Raw genomic sequence first — 15,025 nt, forward strand, 5'->3', positions numbered from 1 at the left:
GGCCAGTCAGGCTGCCTCGGCCTGGCCGGGCCCATTTTGCAATTAAAATCTGAGCTGAATTGTAGTCGTCAATCTTCTACGGCCACGAGTAAAAGCTGAATTATAGTAGCAAATTCATTCAAAAAGAACCCGGGCAACGCCGTGTGCTTTCGGCTAGTATGTAATATATATATATATATATATATATATATATATATATATATATATATATATAACAGTTTGTGTGTGTGTGTGTAATGTTACCGATAGACTCCTAAACGGAGAGGCTCACGTGCTTGATATTTGGCATAGACGTGGCCATTGAGCCTGGGACGAACATGGCCAACCTCAAAATATTTGACGAAATCCATATTTTTTATTCACATTTACCTCAGCGCATTTCAGCGAGGAACATTATACATGGAATCTCAGCCGGTGCCAGAGCAGCTCGCTGATTCGCTCAGAGCGATCACGTGATGTTCCATCCCCGCCGCCAGACCACTGAACTGAAAATATATAGAATGACCATTGCCATTCACACCACATAGGTGGAGATGCAGCTACCGGGCGCCATCTTGGTTGGCACTCGATGCGGGGCGATGGTGATTTCCGTCACACGTTTGCACGTAATTCAGAGCGAAAAGCGATTGCGTTTTTACACCTTTTATGCGATCGTGTTTTGTGTCGTTTTTTGTCGATTTTGCGCGATATGAATTAAATGTCTGAAACAGCTGTGAAACGTCTTTCCACAACCCTTCCGTAACCGATTGGAGCAGTTTATTGCCGCACAAAATGGCATTTTAACAGTTGGCTGGCTTTTAAAATCTGGGACACGTTCAAAACAAACGAGATCCACGAAGCGAGTTGGTCGAGTCGTGCTTACCAAGATGGCGACACGGCGGCTTCACTTTTCACTGAGTATGAGTGTTCTATATATTTTCAATTCAGTGCGCCTGACTCGCTCACGTACTTGATTTGTGGCACAGACATGGCCATTGGGCCTTCACGGTGTAATTTGTGCGAGGCTTTTGTCCGAGTGAGCTTGAGTCGGGAGGGCGAATGTACGGGTTGGGAATGTACGGGTCTCCCTTCCCCCGCCCGGCAACGCCGGTACTGAAGGGCGTCACAGGATCGGTGAGTCTCCAAAATCCGCTTCGTGCTGTTGTTGCGAAGATGCAGGACGATGTCGGGATTGTTGTACTGCTCTCCTAACATGAGAACTGCAACGTCATTGTTGACTGGCCCTCCCCTTCTCCTTCCGTCCTCCCCTTCCCTCCTTCCCCTCCCCCCTCCCTTCCCCCTCCACCCTACCCCCTCCCACCCTTTTCCCCCTCCCCTCTCCTCCCCCCTCCCTTCCCCCCTATCCCTCCCTACCCCTCCCTTTCCCCCCTATCCCTCCCTACCCCTCCTCCTTTTCCCCCCTACCCCTCCCTCCCTTTCCCCCCTACCCCTCCCTCCCTTTCCCCCCTACCCCTTCCTTTCCCCCCTACCCCTTCCCCTCTACCCCTCCCTTTCCCCCTCCACCCTACCCTCTCCCCTTCCCCCTCCCCCCGCTTCTCCCCTCCCCCCCTTTCCTCCCCTCCCCCCCCGTTCCCCTCCCCTCCCCTTCCCCCTCCCCCGCCCAGCAATGCCGGGTACTTCTGCTCGTATATATATATATAAAGAAAACTATGTGGGAAAAAAAAACCCAGGAATAAGACAACTTTCTTATTTAATCAACTTGTGTGAGTGTTTGACTTGACAGGTGGGATATGTCTTTCTGTAAGGCGGTGGGAGATGCTGCCACTGGTTTTATCCCCCCTGGTGGGCCTCTGGGGTCTCGAATGCCGTGCCGATGTGTGCTCGGAGCCAATTACCAGTCGCACACCTTGTGCATCATACATGCACACATTCTGATGCACATCCATGATGCATGCAGAAACAACCTTGACGCCCCATGGTCTCGCCTCGGTGCATACCCGCATTAATTCAACACAAGTTATATGCGCATCTTCGCTCCCGAAAATTTAAGTATACCCCAAACTCTGCATGAGGCTCCCTCCCTTCCATTCCCAGTTCCAGGGAATGCTTCTCATATGCACATCTTCTGGCCAGAAGTTCTGATCGTTGGTGCGGAGGAAGCCAGAGAGGGTCAGTGCTCATGTAGGTGAGAGTTTCAGCACCAATATTAGTGGACCCTCTCTGTGGGGTGGCACGAATGTGGTGGGAACATTTTCTCATTACATTTGGCTCTGGCAGGTGTAGGCTCAAATTCGAGCCTTGGTGGTATTTGGCGAAGAGACGAGGCACGATGTCGGTGAAAAGTGGTGCCATTCCGCGTGATCCGAGCACACGCTTCCAACGGAATGGTCAATTGCGGTCTGCAATAGCATCGTCAGTGGAAATGAAATGCGCAAATATGGCGCACCTTACTCAGCACTCGTAACTTTATCTCTATTTGTGCCACTATAAAAAGACTCTGCCACATCGGCGCACCTGCCAATCAATGGCTCTTACCTGCAACTCACCCAATGCCTCAACTCCGCAGCTACAGCTGAACTTGAATTCTCCCCTCGCACGCCATGCGCAAGTTCTGCCTCTCCACTGTCGTCGCAGTGCTGCGAAATCCATTGCTCACCTGAAATTTACTGGCAGCTCATGTGCGCACAGTGAGAAAGTAATTTTGCTTCCATCAGAAAATCCATTTGTATCTAATTTGTGTTTGGATTACATTCCACACCATAATGGGAGATTAGAACGAATCGAAAAGGCGTTAGGGAGGTGGCCGTTGTGTGCCGGCAGCACTTGCGTTATCTCGTTTCTTTCCGCTAAATGCGAGCCTCTCTCTGGGAAGTTGCGGCGGATTAGAGCGCTGCACATGCATGGAAAATTAATTAGGCTTCCCTTATTATTTGCCAGCCAACCACAATGGGGCAACATAATTTTTTTAAATAAATACATTATTAATCCAGTGCTTCATCTGCACAATAATTTTTTATAGAAAATACGTGTTGCCTATTCCACTTGCAGGACATTCCAGAAGTTCCATGAATGAGATCCTAACAAGTCTAAAGCTGTCAAAAAAGTACGACCTCAATAAATAAATAAATGCATATATTAACATCAATATATACCGAGTGCAAAGGTAGCATGGTTCGATTCCTGACCTCACTATAAACTGTCCGATTGGTGAATGTCAGGCAGGGTTTTACATCACTCCGTATGGACATCTAATAGCATTAGGTGGTGGACTTTAAAGATTCCTACTTAAATAGGCTCCAATTGAATGTCAAGCCCCGAGCCAGCCAGTTCGTGAAAGACTTGGGGAAGAAAAACATTTTTACATTCGGCGGCCGATCCAACAAGATGGCGACCATAAAAAAGAGGCCATGACAAGTAGTAGTAGAGATGGGAGCTATCAGCAGCCTGACCAAATTCCAAATTGCTGCCCTGATTACTGCTGGGATAACAAAGCTTAGGCAAACAGTGTATTCTTCACCATTACACTGGTTTGGCAGCATGAATCTGCCTTTTGGCAAAGCCCCATATGTATATATATATATATGTGTATATATATATATATATATATATATATATATATATATATATATATATATATATATATATGCCTATATCTATAATATCTGGGAGGTTGGCATTAGGAACCTCACCTGAGTCATAGCAAGGACATTGAAGTAGCATATGCTGCTTTCTTGCTCAACTTGAGATATATATATATATTCACACACACACACACACCAGATGGGGGAAGAGAGAATGGCAAAGAGCGGATTGGTTTGAAGGAGCGAGGGAGAAGGAAAAGAGGTAGACCACCGTTGAGATGGCAGAATTGTATGAGGAAGGATGTCAGTAAGGTGGGGGTGGTTGGAGGGTGGAGAGAGTTGGCTGAGGACAGAGGGAAGTGGAGGAGTATCGTGGTCAAGGCAGGGCAGAAGGTCAATGGCATTTTCTGCTACCACCTACCCCTTATAAAAGGAATAGGAGACCGAGAAGAAGAAGAAGAATAATGGCCAAACAAATCTTCTTCAAACCTTCAGAGGTCCATCAGTGAGTTCTGGGGAGTGTTTTAGGGCAAAAAAAGCTTTTGAAAGTTTTGAAAAATTAAAGTTGGATTTTATTGGATTAAAGAGAAAAACTACTCTTATAGTGCCTAAGCCTTTGTAGCTTTGTGAAAGATAATATTAAATGATCTCTGACCCCATTGCTTAGTAGGTGCAGGGAAGTGTACGAGGCCACTACAAAAAATAGAAAAAAACAAAATTAGATTTCTTCAAAATGCCAACAGGATTATAACAGGACCGGGCAATGCCGAGTACCCCTGCTAGTACATGAAATATTCTGAAATTGTACATCTCTGACCATGCAGTTATATGAAGTTTCAATAATGATGTGTGTATATACCGTATGTATAAAACAGGGGATCAACTTTCACTGCCACTTTTTTTGAGTGTTTTATAGATTCATCTCTCTATCCGACAGAATTACTACAGCACAAGTATAAATTTTCATTTTATGGGTGCCAGGATAGCTTACAGGTATGCATACACCCCTCCGAGCTCTCAGCCTGGGTTGGAATCTCGATCCAGCTATAAACTGCCATCCTGGTGTTTCGCAGGCAGGGTGATGCATCAATGAATACAACCTCCCTTGGAACCACTGGACAGGAGTTGACAATTGGTGGCTATACTCCGGGTGTGCACGCACGATATTAGGTGGTTAAAAAAAAAATCAATAGACCTGGGGGTTGAGAATGGGGGGAGGACCCCAATTCTCTGTAGATGTTAAGATGTGTGGCATAGCGTCACTTCCGGGTGGGAGGGGGCTTACAAGTCATGCGAAAATGCAGTTGCCATGAAGTAACTTTCCTTCACCTCATGGAAGGCTAATCCAACTGAAGGCAATCTCAGTTCAGTTCACAAAGCTCGGAACAAGTGTGTGTCTACCCTAAGGAGAGCCAAGAAACAATATCTCTCTACTCTCAAGACTGAACTCTCAAACCTGTCCCCTTCCTCCAAATCCTGGTGGCATCTGGTCAAATCTGTTTCTGGTGTTTGTTCCCCTTCCATTCCCTCCTTACCTCAAACGGCTACACAGCTGACACCGCACATGAAAAAGCCGAATGCCTCAACTATGCATTTGCCTCAAATTCTTGTGTCCTGAACCCATCTCTCGCTGCACACACCTTACCCAGTCGAACCCAACAGCTCCTGGACTCTGTGTCCTTCTCTCCTGACAAGGTGGAGAAGTGTTTGTCAAACCTCGACTCTGATTCTGCAACTGGACCAGACGGCATCAGCCCACGGGTCCTAAAATCCTGCTCTTCCGCTCTATCTCACCCTCTCTCTGTTCTTTTCAACCTCTCTTTTGCTCAAGGTCATCTGCCAGCATCTTGGAAATCAGTAAACATAACCGCTTTACACAAAAAGGTGCAAAAACAGATCCTTGCAACTACAGACCAATCATCTTGCTCCCAATAATCAGCAAGGTCATGGGATCAATCATCACTTCTGACATCAAATCCTTCCTCTTCTCCAATGGCTTGATCTCGGATCATCAATTTGGATTCAGACCAGGTCATTCTACTCTGGACATGCTGCTTCTGCTGTTTCAACAATGGATGGAGGTCCTTAATGCCAAACAGGAAATCAGAGCCGTCTCCCTCGACATATCACGTGCCTTTGATACGGTCTGGCACCCCGCTCTGCTCACCAAACTCTCCTCCTGTGGTATCCATGGAAATCTCCACGCATGGCTTGCGGACGTCCTCTCTTGTCATAGTCAACGTGTGGCCCTGAATGGGTTTCTCTCATCTCTCCCTTCCTGTTCAGGCTGGAGTTCCCCAAGGCAGTGTTCTGGGCCCTGTACGTTTTCTGGTCTTCATCAATGATCTCTCCGACTCTCTGGAAAATCCTCTCTATCTCTTTGATGATGACTCTCTTCTCTGCCGCTCCATACCTCATCCCTGAGATCGGCAGTCTGCAGCCTCCTCACTCTCTGCAGACCTGGACAAAATCACAGACTGGGCAAACAAGTGGAACATGTCTTTCAATCCTGACAAATCTCTCACTCTCACTATGTCTCTCTGAAAAGACCGACTGGACAACCCTCCCATCTACTTTCTCAATAATCCTCTCCAATCAGTTCTGTCACTCAAGCTTTTGGGTCTCACTATCTGCCATGATCTTTCCTGGGAAAACCACATTTCCCAGCTGGCCTCTAAAGCCAGTCGCCGACTGGGCATCCTCGGTCGTGCGAAGTCCTTCCTTGGCACACCTGAGCTCCTCACCACATACAAGACATTCATCCGCAGCTCAATGGAATACTGTTCTCCCCTCTGGGCTGGTGCTCCTGCCTCACACCTAGCTAAGCTTCACGCTGTTGAAACCAAAGCTTTCAGAATCATTGGAACCTCCCAAGATGAAGCCAACGCCAAGGGCCTTTCACTCACTTACCGCAGGCAGGTTGGTGGTCTTTGTCTTCTACCGACTTCTCTCTGGCCTTGCTCCCCCAGCTCTCTCTGTGCTCTGTCCCCCAAATATTCCTACAAGTCACACAAGATCTGCCAGCAACCCTCTTATGGTTCAACTGCCAAAATCACGACTCTCTATTCACCTTCACTCTTTCATTCCTATTTTCTCCCGCCTCTGGAACAAACTCCCTCTCTTCAATCCCACTCATCCCTCCAGGTCTTTAAAACAGCTGTTCACCACCAGTATCCATGTGTTTTTTTTTTTTTAACCTCTCCCACCCCTCCCCCATGCCTCCTCCCCCCAAGCCCTCTCCCTCCCACAGATCTCCCGATGTCCTTGCTCTCCATCTTGTCTCCCACTCCCTTTATCATACGTTTTATTTGTCAGTTTGTCTTTATGTGATCAATGTTAGCTCTTACACGAGCTTCGATCTTGTATACAAAAAAAATAATAATAATAATAAATAAACCAATTCAGGGAGAATTAACTGGTCTAATTCTGGGGGAACTAAACTTGTCTAATTCTGGGGGAAATCATCAGATCTGTAATTCTGGAGAAATCAACCAGTCTGCAATTCTGGGGAAAGCAACCGGTCTGTAATTCTGGAGAAAGCAACCGGTCTGTAATTCTGGGGAAAGCAACCGGTCTGTAATTCTGGAGAAAGCAACCGGTCTGTAATTCTGGGGAAAGCAACTGGTCTGTAATTCTGGGTGAAATAAACCGGTCTGGAATTCTGCGGAACATCAACTGGTCTAATTCGGGAGGAAATTGAACCAATCTAATTCTGCGGGAAATTGAACCCATCTGTAATTCTGGTGGACATCAATCCGTCTGGAATTCTGAAGGAAATCAACCAGTCATAAAATCATTGGGATAATGAAATTCCTCCTTGATTGCCCCGCTGAGGGTGGAGAGAAAATAGAGTTCAGAAATATCTTGTACTCGTACCCAGAGTACTCTGGGAAGTGATGTCACTTCCCCCAAGCACAGCAGCTTTGTTTGTTTGAAAGTCAAGTCTGATGTCTCATGCATCTGTCTGCATATGTGATATGTGCCCGATTTGCGCCCCAAGTCTTCCACGAGCCTTGGATTCAGTAGAAACAAAATGCACAAGGAAATCCATAAACGGGAGGAGGACATTCGGCCTATACTGAACCCAAGTTATCTCCACCTTCTCTTGACCACAAGGACCACACTTCCTGTGTACTTCCTCCCTCCCTTCTCATGACCTGACTTTCCAATGTTTCTATTTGACAAACAACATGGGGAGACCCAAGAGAGTACTGCATAAAAGTTGTGCTTGCCATAAAATTCGGAAAAGAGAACAATTAGGTTATTCATAAGATGTTTTTATCGACATTAGTTGTCAGTAAAGGAAAATAAAACAAAGTAATTATGCATGAACTGCACATTACAAAACTAAGATAACTTTCAGATCGAGATATGGACTTCGCTCCTGCATGTAATTTTAAGTTGCAAAAATCTTCACGAGTTTGTAAAGTTCTTCAAACCTTTTGGCCCAAATCGTGATGCACAAATAAATTTTAAATAATGTACGTTGCCATCTTCCGTGGGCTGGGATAGATAATGTGAGTTTTGGAAAATTGTGCAGACGCCGCCGAAGTGTCTACATTCAAACCCAATGGCGGAAAGAAATTGCCACTGCCTCCAGCCTGAGAAACAGATGGGTGTAAAGACTTCATCAGAATCTATTTATCATTTATTATCCTGAAAATGTGCTCAGAGGCTTCTGCTGTTCTCTCGGCAGCTTAAAATTATCGTTTTATTTTTCCAATCTTATTTTCGCAGGCTTTAAAAGCAAAACAATAGGAATAAGTGATGCTGATTGAACATCATCGAAGACGTTTCAATCAATACAAAACTTTTCAAAATGACATAAATGAGGCCTAAGAAACACCTAATCCACCATATGCAGTGTGCGCGCGTTTTTAGTGACTCCCTTCCGCTGGACGGGGAACTTTTCATTTGCTGTTATGATGATGAAATCTGTAAGCCAAATAGTCTTTTAAACTATTTTCAGCATTTACATGAAAGAGTGACAATTTCAGGATGGGTGACCGTAATTGTTGTGTTCCTGGAGGCAAGTCAAACTCACAAAAATAGAGAAAATACCATAAAGAGAAGGATCTGTGGATAAGAGGTGTCGAGTTCCCAGCATTTCCTATTAATACAAGTGAGCGGCAGCACAAACACGCACACACAAAGGTTCACACTTTGAGACCGGGAAGGCCTCCGTTCCTGAAACCCGCATGTGGAGATAATGACCAACGACACACACACGCCTCCTTTTATAAATAGATGCAAAAATCTAGTATAACGCATCGAGTGGCCCAAGAACCAAACAAAACATTTATAACACCATCACAGCTAGCTCCCTCCCCCCCCCCCATCCCAACATGAGTAATAGTAAATATCATTTTAGACTTGCCCTGTGCATTCAGAAGCCACAGATATGACCTCTTAGAAGCATCTAAACCAGATACGGTGTCTCTCAGCAAAGCAGACCTATTCTTTGTTGAAGAGTTGGAAGCCATTGCTCTGTTGGTAATGACACAACGCACCATCTTTTAAATTGAAGACGTCCATTAACATAAATCACCAAGGCTGCCATATCCACACAAGGTACTTCTGCAAGGCTCAAGGTCCATTCACTGGCATAGAGTGTTGAGGGTTTGGGTAGCACCCTCCCGTCTATTGTCCTTCCGGACTTCCACTACAGCTTCCTGACCACATCGTCGGTATTCTACAGTACCGGCAGCTGCAAGATCTCAGCCCTTTCGGCAAGCTGAGAAACTTCTCCAACTTTTTTGTTGTGCAGAGGCAGTCCCCTTTCTCTTATGTATTTTCCCCAAGCATTTTCGAAGCTTTGTGAGCCATTTTATCCAACAATCCTTATCTCACATGCACGATATATTTTAGCATGCCCGGATGGCCACTGTTGCTAGGAGTTTCTGCGCATGTGAAACAAGCATTCTGATGTGTATTTTTGTCATTTCAAAAGTGGAGAAGTATTGGGCAAAACGAATGTCTGACAAACATATAATTTTAAAAGATCAAAATACTCTGCATTTCAAGGCCTCCAGTTATATGTCATAATTTCCTTTCATTCACATCGTCACAGGATTAAACAAGAATGGCACTAGGTAGAGCGCATACCTCTGCCAGGCTGAACAGTTTACGTTTTGTATCCCACTGATAGGCCAGATCTGGATCCAGACCTGAACCAAATTCTGAACAATTATTCATTGTCGAACACCCAACCTGTCCACCAAATTTTGTGCGAATCCCTCGACAACCTTTTGAGATATCCTGCTCACAGACAAACAAATAAACAAACAGACAAGAAGGCATCAGGTGGTAGCCTGACAGGTATGAGGAAAATCCATATCAATGAAAAATTATCAGTTAAATTTTTTTTAATGCAAATATCAGCTTCCGAGCTCAAAAGGTGCCCGAGATATTGCTCAGATGATAGGAAATTAATAATTACTTCATGAATTGATAATAATTAATCAACTACCGAATCAAAAAAGAAAACATCGTTTTTGCCAGAGCACATGAGCACACCAAAGCACGCTCACAATAGTGAGCTATTGTGCCCAAATTTCAGCTTCCTAGCTCAGAGGATGGCTGAGATAATTGCCCGGGCAAACAAATGAGAGAACCTTGACCTATATAGTCAAAACACATTGACGGCCTCACTTTTGTCCTTCGGAATCATCTGGTAAGGTTTGAAAAAGATAGGTGAAAGTGTTTGCGAGTTATCGAACCCACAGCCAAACAAAAACAAACAGTTGTGGCCAAAAATATTGGCACCTTTGCACTTTGTCAAATAATGCACCATTTATTCCAGAAATCTGTTGAAATAAAAAATATTTTGGTGTCCACATATGCATTTCTTTTGTTTGCAGTGGAACAAAACAAAAAAGCTGAAAAAATTACTAAATATGAGCCGATTCCACACATAAGTCGTAAAATGACCCGGACAATGTTATTGGCACCTTTTAAAGGTTTTCAGAAACAATTACATTTCAAGCAGGTGGATTCTCCTTTACTTTGGAATTGAACTCACCTATGGTGAGTTGCAGGTGCCTGCAATATAATAATCACTGATAAATCAGTTTAAATGGCGAAAAGGAGTCATTCTGTTGTTTCGTGTCACTGTGTGTACCACAATGAGCATGGAAAAAAGAAAAAAAAACCCAGAGAATTGTCTGAGGTCAGAGTCAGACAAGATTGTAGCCAAGCATGGACAATGGCAAGGCTACAGTCCATCTCCAGAGACATTGATGTTCCTGTGTCCACTGTACACAATGTTACTAGGAAGTTTAAGGCCCATGGCACTGTAGCCAACCTCCCTGGACATGGCTGCAAGAAAAAAACTTAATCGAAGATTGCAGCGAAGGATTGTTCGAATGGTGGAGAAAGCACCTCGATCAACTGCCAAACAGATTCAAGCTGACCTTCAGACACAAGGTACGACAGTTTCAACTTGTACCATCAGTCACCAACTCAATAAAAGGAGGTTCTATGGTAAGAGACCCAGCAGAACCCCACTGCTGACAGAGGTCCAAAACACACCGAACAAGCCAAAATCCTTCTGGGAGAATTTCCTGTGGACAGATGAGACCAAATTAGAGATTTATGGTAAAGTACATCATCTCTATGTTTACAGAAAATTAAATGAAGTCTTCAAAAAAATAACTCCTTCCCTCCAGTCAAACATGGAGGAGGTTCAGTGATGTTTTGGGGTTGCTTTGCTGCCTCTGGCACTGGGTGAGTTGAATGTGTGCATAGCATCATGAAATCAGGAGATTACCAAGGAATTTTGGAGTGCAATGTTCAACCCAATGTCAGAAATCTGGGTCTCCGTTGAAGGTCATGGGTCTTGCAGCAGGACAATGACCCCAAACACACATCAAAAAGCACCCAGGAATGGTTCAAGCCAAGATGCTGGACCGTTCTGAAGTGGTCAGCAATGAGTCCAGATCTAAATCCCATTGAACACCTTTGGGGAGATCTGAAAACAGCAGTTGGGAGAATGCACCCTTCAAATCTGGAAGAACTGGAGCAGTTTGCACAAGAAGAGTGGTTCAAACTGCCAGTGGAGAGGTGGAGGAAGCTCATTCATGGCTATAGGAAGTGCTTGACTGCAGTTATTTTGTCCAATGGTTGTGCTACCAAATATTACACAACTCACAATAAGTTAGGGATATTGGCAGGTTCTTCGGTGTGGTTGATTTTGTGTATTAATTATGTTGAAAAAAGTTGTTGGTCCTAATTCTATGGTTATTAATGTGAAAAAACAAAGCATTCTTGATTTCAATACCCTAACCCTAACCCCTATAAAAAAAATAAACTCACTCCCACAATATCCCTAACTTATTGTGAGTAGTATAAGTCTCAGGTGTCAATAATTTTGTCAAGGCCATTTCTTTTTATTGTCTGATTTTAAAGGATTTATTAAGTTCTGAATCAAAATCAAAGGTTCTGTAATATTAACAGTGAAATAAGGAATTGTGGAGACCAAATACTTTTGTCAATTCCAACTTTTTTTAGAGAAAATTGTGAGTTATTTGAAAAAAGTGCAAGGGGGCCAATATTTTTGGCCAGGACTGTACAAGCGAGTCAGACCGACATATGATGAAAATTTTGAATTTTCGTCATAAACACACAAGGTGAAAACAAAATCTATGTCCACCTTCCACTGGTGGAGGTAATAAAGCACAATAAGAAGGACCAACAATCCATGTCATCTCCATATACAGACTTGGCATTTAATATGGATTTTTTTTTTGTGGGGGTGAACTTGCTTTTCAAGATGTCTTAGAACCAAAAGTTCATTGGAATTATGTTGAAATTATTCCAGATTTTGTTAATGTGACCTTCAAAAGAAACAAAAACCACATTTGACATTTCGAAACAAATAAATTGATCCTTGAAAGTGATGTAAACTGATATCGAACTCAATTCACGGACAGTACTGTGTTAAACTTCTGTACGTTTTCCAGAAGTATCTCTTTATTTTGCACATTAGCCAAATTTTTTTTAAACAAAAACAAAGTTAAATTACGACTGGGATTACGGACAGTAAAATTACAGTTCAGTCCTTCGTGTAACCCCCACGAGCATACAGGAGAGCGCGTACACGGTGAGGCATGCTGTTCACGAGATTTGCCAAGGTTTGGACAGGAATCGCTTGCCATGCAGTGACAATAGCCTGCTGCAATTCATGCACAGAGGTCGGCTGCTGGTCCAAGTGGTCGATTTGACGCGTTAATTCTGCCCACAAGTTCTCTATCGGATTCATATCCGGGGACATGGCAGGCCACTCCATATGCTCTACACCACGGTCAGCAAGAAAGTGTTGGATCATGCGAGCACGATGAGGCCGTGCATTGTCATATTGGAAGACAAAGTTTCCTCGAAAGGCTGCACGAGCAAATGGAAGCAATGTTTCTTCCAGAATGGCCCTGTACTTGAACTGGTTCAGGTTTCCATTCAGAACAAGCAGGTCAGTTTTGCCCCCTGCATGAAAAGCAGCCCAAACGGTCACCCCACCACCTCCAGCTTGGACTCTTGGCACTATACAATCTTTGTTGTAGGCTTCATGCACTTGTCTGCACACTCGGACGCGGCCATCTTGACGATAGACCAGAAATCTAGACTCGTCACTGAAGATCACGCGATTCCAGTGTCCTGGCTGCCATTGGCGGTGCTCTCTGGCCCACTGCAATCGGTGCTGGCGGTGTTGTCTGGTCAGGCGTGGCTTTCTCAGGGGACGCCTGGCACGATAGCCTGCTTGAACCAGTCGTTGGTTGACTAGCCTTCTGGATACAGGCACATTTGTCAGTTGCTGCCACTCAGCCCTAAGCCGATTAGCTGACTTGGTACGGCCATTGCGGACTAACCGGTGCAGCTGGCGATCATCCCTCCTTGTGGTTCTGCGGGGACGTCCTGGCCTCGGTATTGGAGTCAGGACACCCCTCTGAGCATTTCGTTTCAGGATCTTTGACACCTGACCTTGAGTGATGCCATACTGCCGAGCAATAGCACGCTGTTTCATGCCGTAATTTCGTAAAGCCACCACTCCATGGCAAACAGCATTGTCGAGTTGACGGACCATCTCCAGAGGAAGCGGCAATACCTTTTGGAGACGTGCAGCAGTTGTTTTCCACTAATACAGAACGCAACAACCCTTGTATACCCGACTGTGAAGCCAATCATCAAATGCACCTGTCCGTACATTTTGCCATGCCACCTGTGATATAATCCTGTTGTTGACTTCTTGCTGCGACAGACAATCAGTGACATGGTTCTTTTAACAAATAAATCACCAAAGTGTAAAAGAAACTCACTAGATTGATATACTGAGTTAAGAAAGTAAACCCAAGTCAAGAAAAAAAAAAAATTCCATATTAAATGCTAAGTCTGTATAATAGGCTAACACTTTGTCTGTCTGTCTGTCTGTCTGTCTCACCTTGAAACACGAAAATTCTCCTCGGAGAGAAAAAAAAATGAAGCAAAAGTTGCTTCAAATTTATTCCAAACCTATGGAAAAATTATAATTTTTTCAATCAGACAAAAATGAACATGGGTATCAGGCCGCTGTCTCGACCACCCCCCAAAAAAATTTGTTTGCTGTTAAATACATAGAACTTCCAATTTTTGAGCTCCATCAACTAGTGCAAGAATAAAAGGCTTCCTGTTTTTATTTTTTTTTATATCGTGTTTTTTTTTTTTTTTAAACCACAGGCTTCTGTAGATACAATTTAAATATTCAGGTATTTAAAAGAATGCACTCTTCCCTCCAGGTCTGCAAGCAAGCGGTACACGTCCCCATCTCATGTCATCCCCCAAAGCCACCCATGATCTTTTCTACCCCATTAACATCAATTTGCTCTTCCATGAGCTTCGATTTTGTGTACGAACAATATTGTGGAATTAAAATCGTACAGAGAGGTCTTGCCCGTGAGTGGAATTTATTACTTCCCCTTATAAATTTCATTTACAGTGAGAAGGAGGTGTTCTACCTTTGTTCTCAGCACCAGTGGGTGGAAGGAAAATAATGGGTTGAATTAAGTCGGTGACACGAACTGCCTCGGGTGATTTAAAAAAAAAAAAAAAAAAAAGTTTGCCAGTAGCTCTCCAGCAGTTATTTTACAACAGCATCTTATTTTGTGTAATGTTCGATTTGTAGTTGAATGACTAAACACACCTTTCATATTTCTGTCGATATTGTGGATCATAATAAACAAGAAGTTACCATTTTTACCTCCGCCACTGAAGAGAAGATGGAGGTTATATTTTACCTATGTCTGTCTGTGAGCACAATATCTTAAAAAGTTATGGACGGATAAGGACGAAACTTGGTGGACAGTTTAGGTGCGTACACAAGGACAAATTATTTAGATTTTGATGAATATCCGAATCCGTATACTTTTTTTTTTTTTTTTAACGATTCTTCACCATTAAGTGATATATAGGGCCAAATATAACATATAGCGTGATATTCCAAAAAGTTGCAGACGGATTCAGACGAAACTTGGTGGACA

This window comes from Myxine glutinosa, chromosome 5 (genome assembly GCF_964187855.1).
Source record: "Myxine glutinosa chromosome 5, kmMyxGlut1.1, whole genome shotgun sequence".
NCBI lineage: Eukaryota > Metazoa > Chordata > Myxini > Myxiniformes > Myxinidae > Myxine > Myxine glutinosa.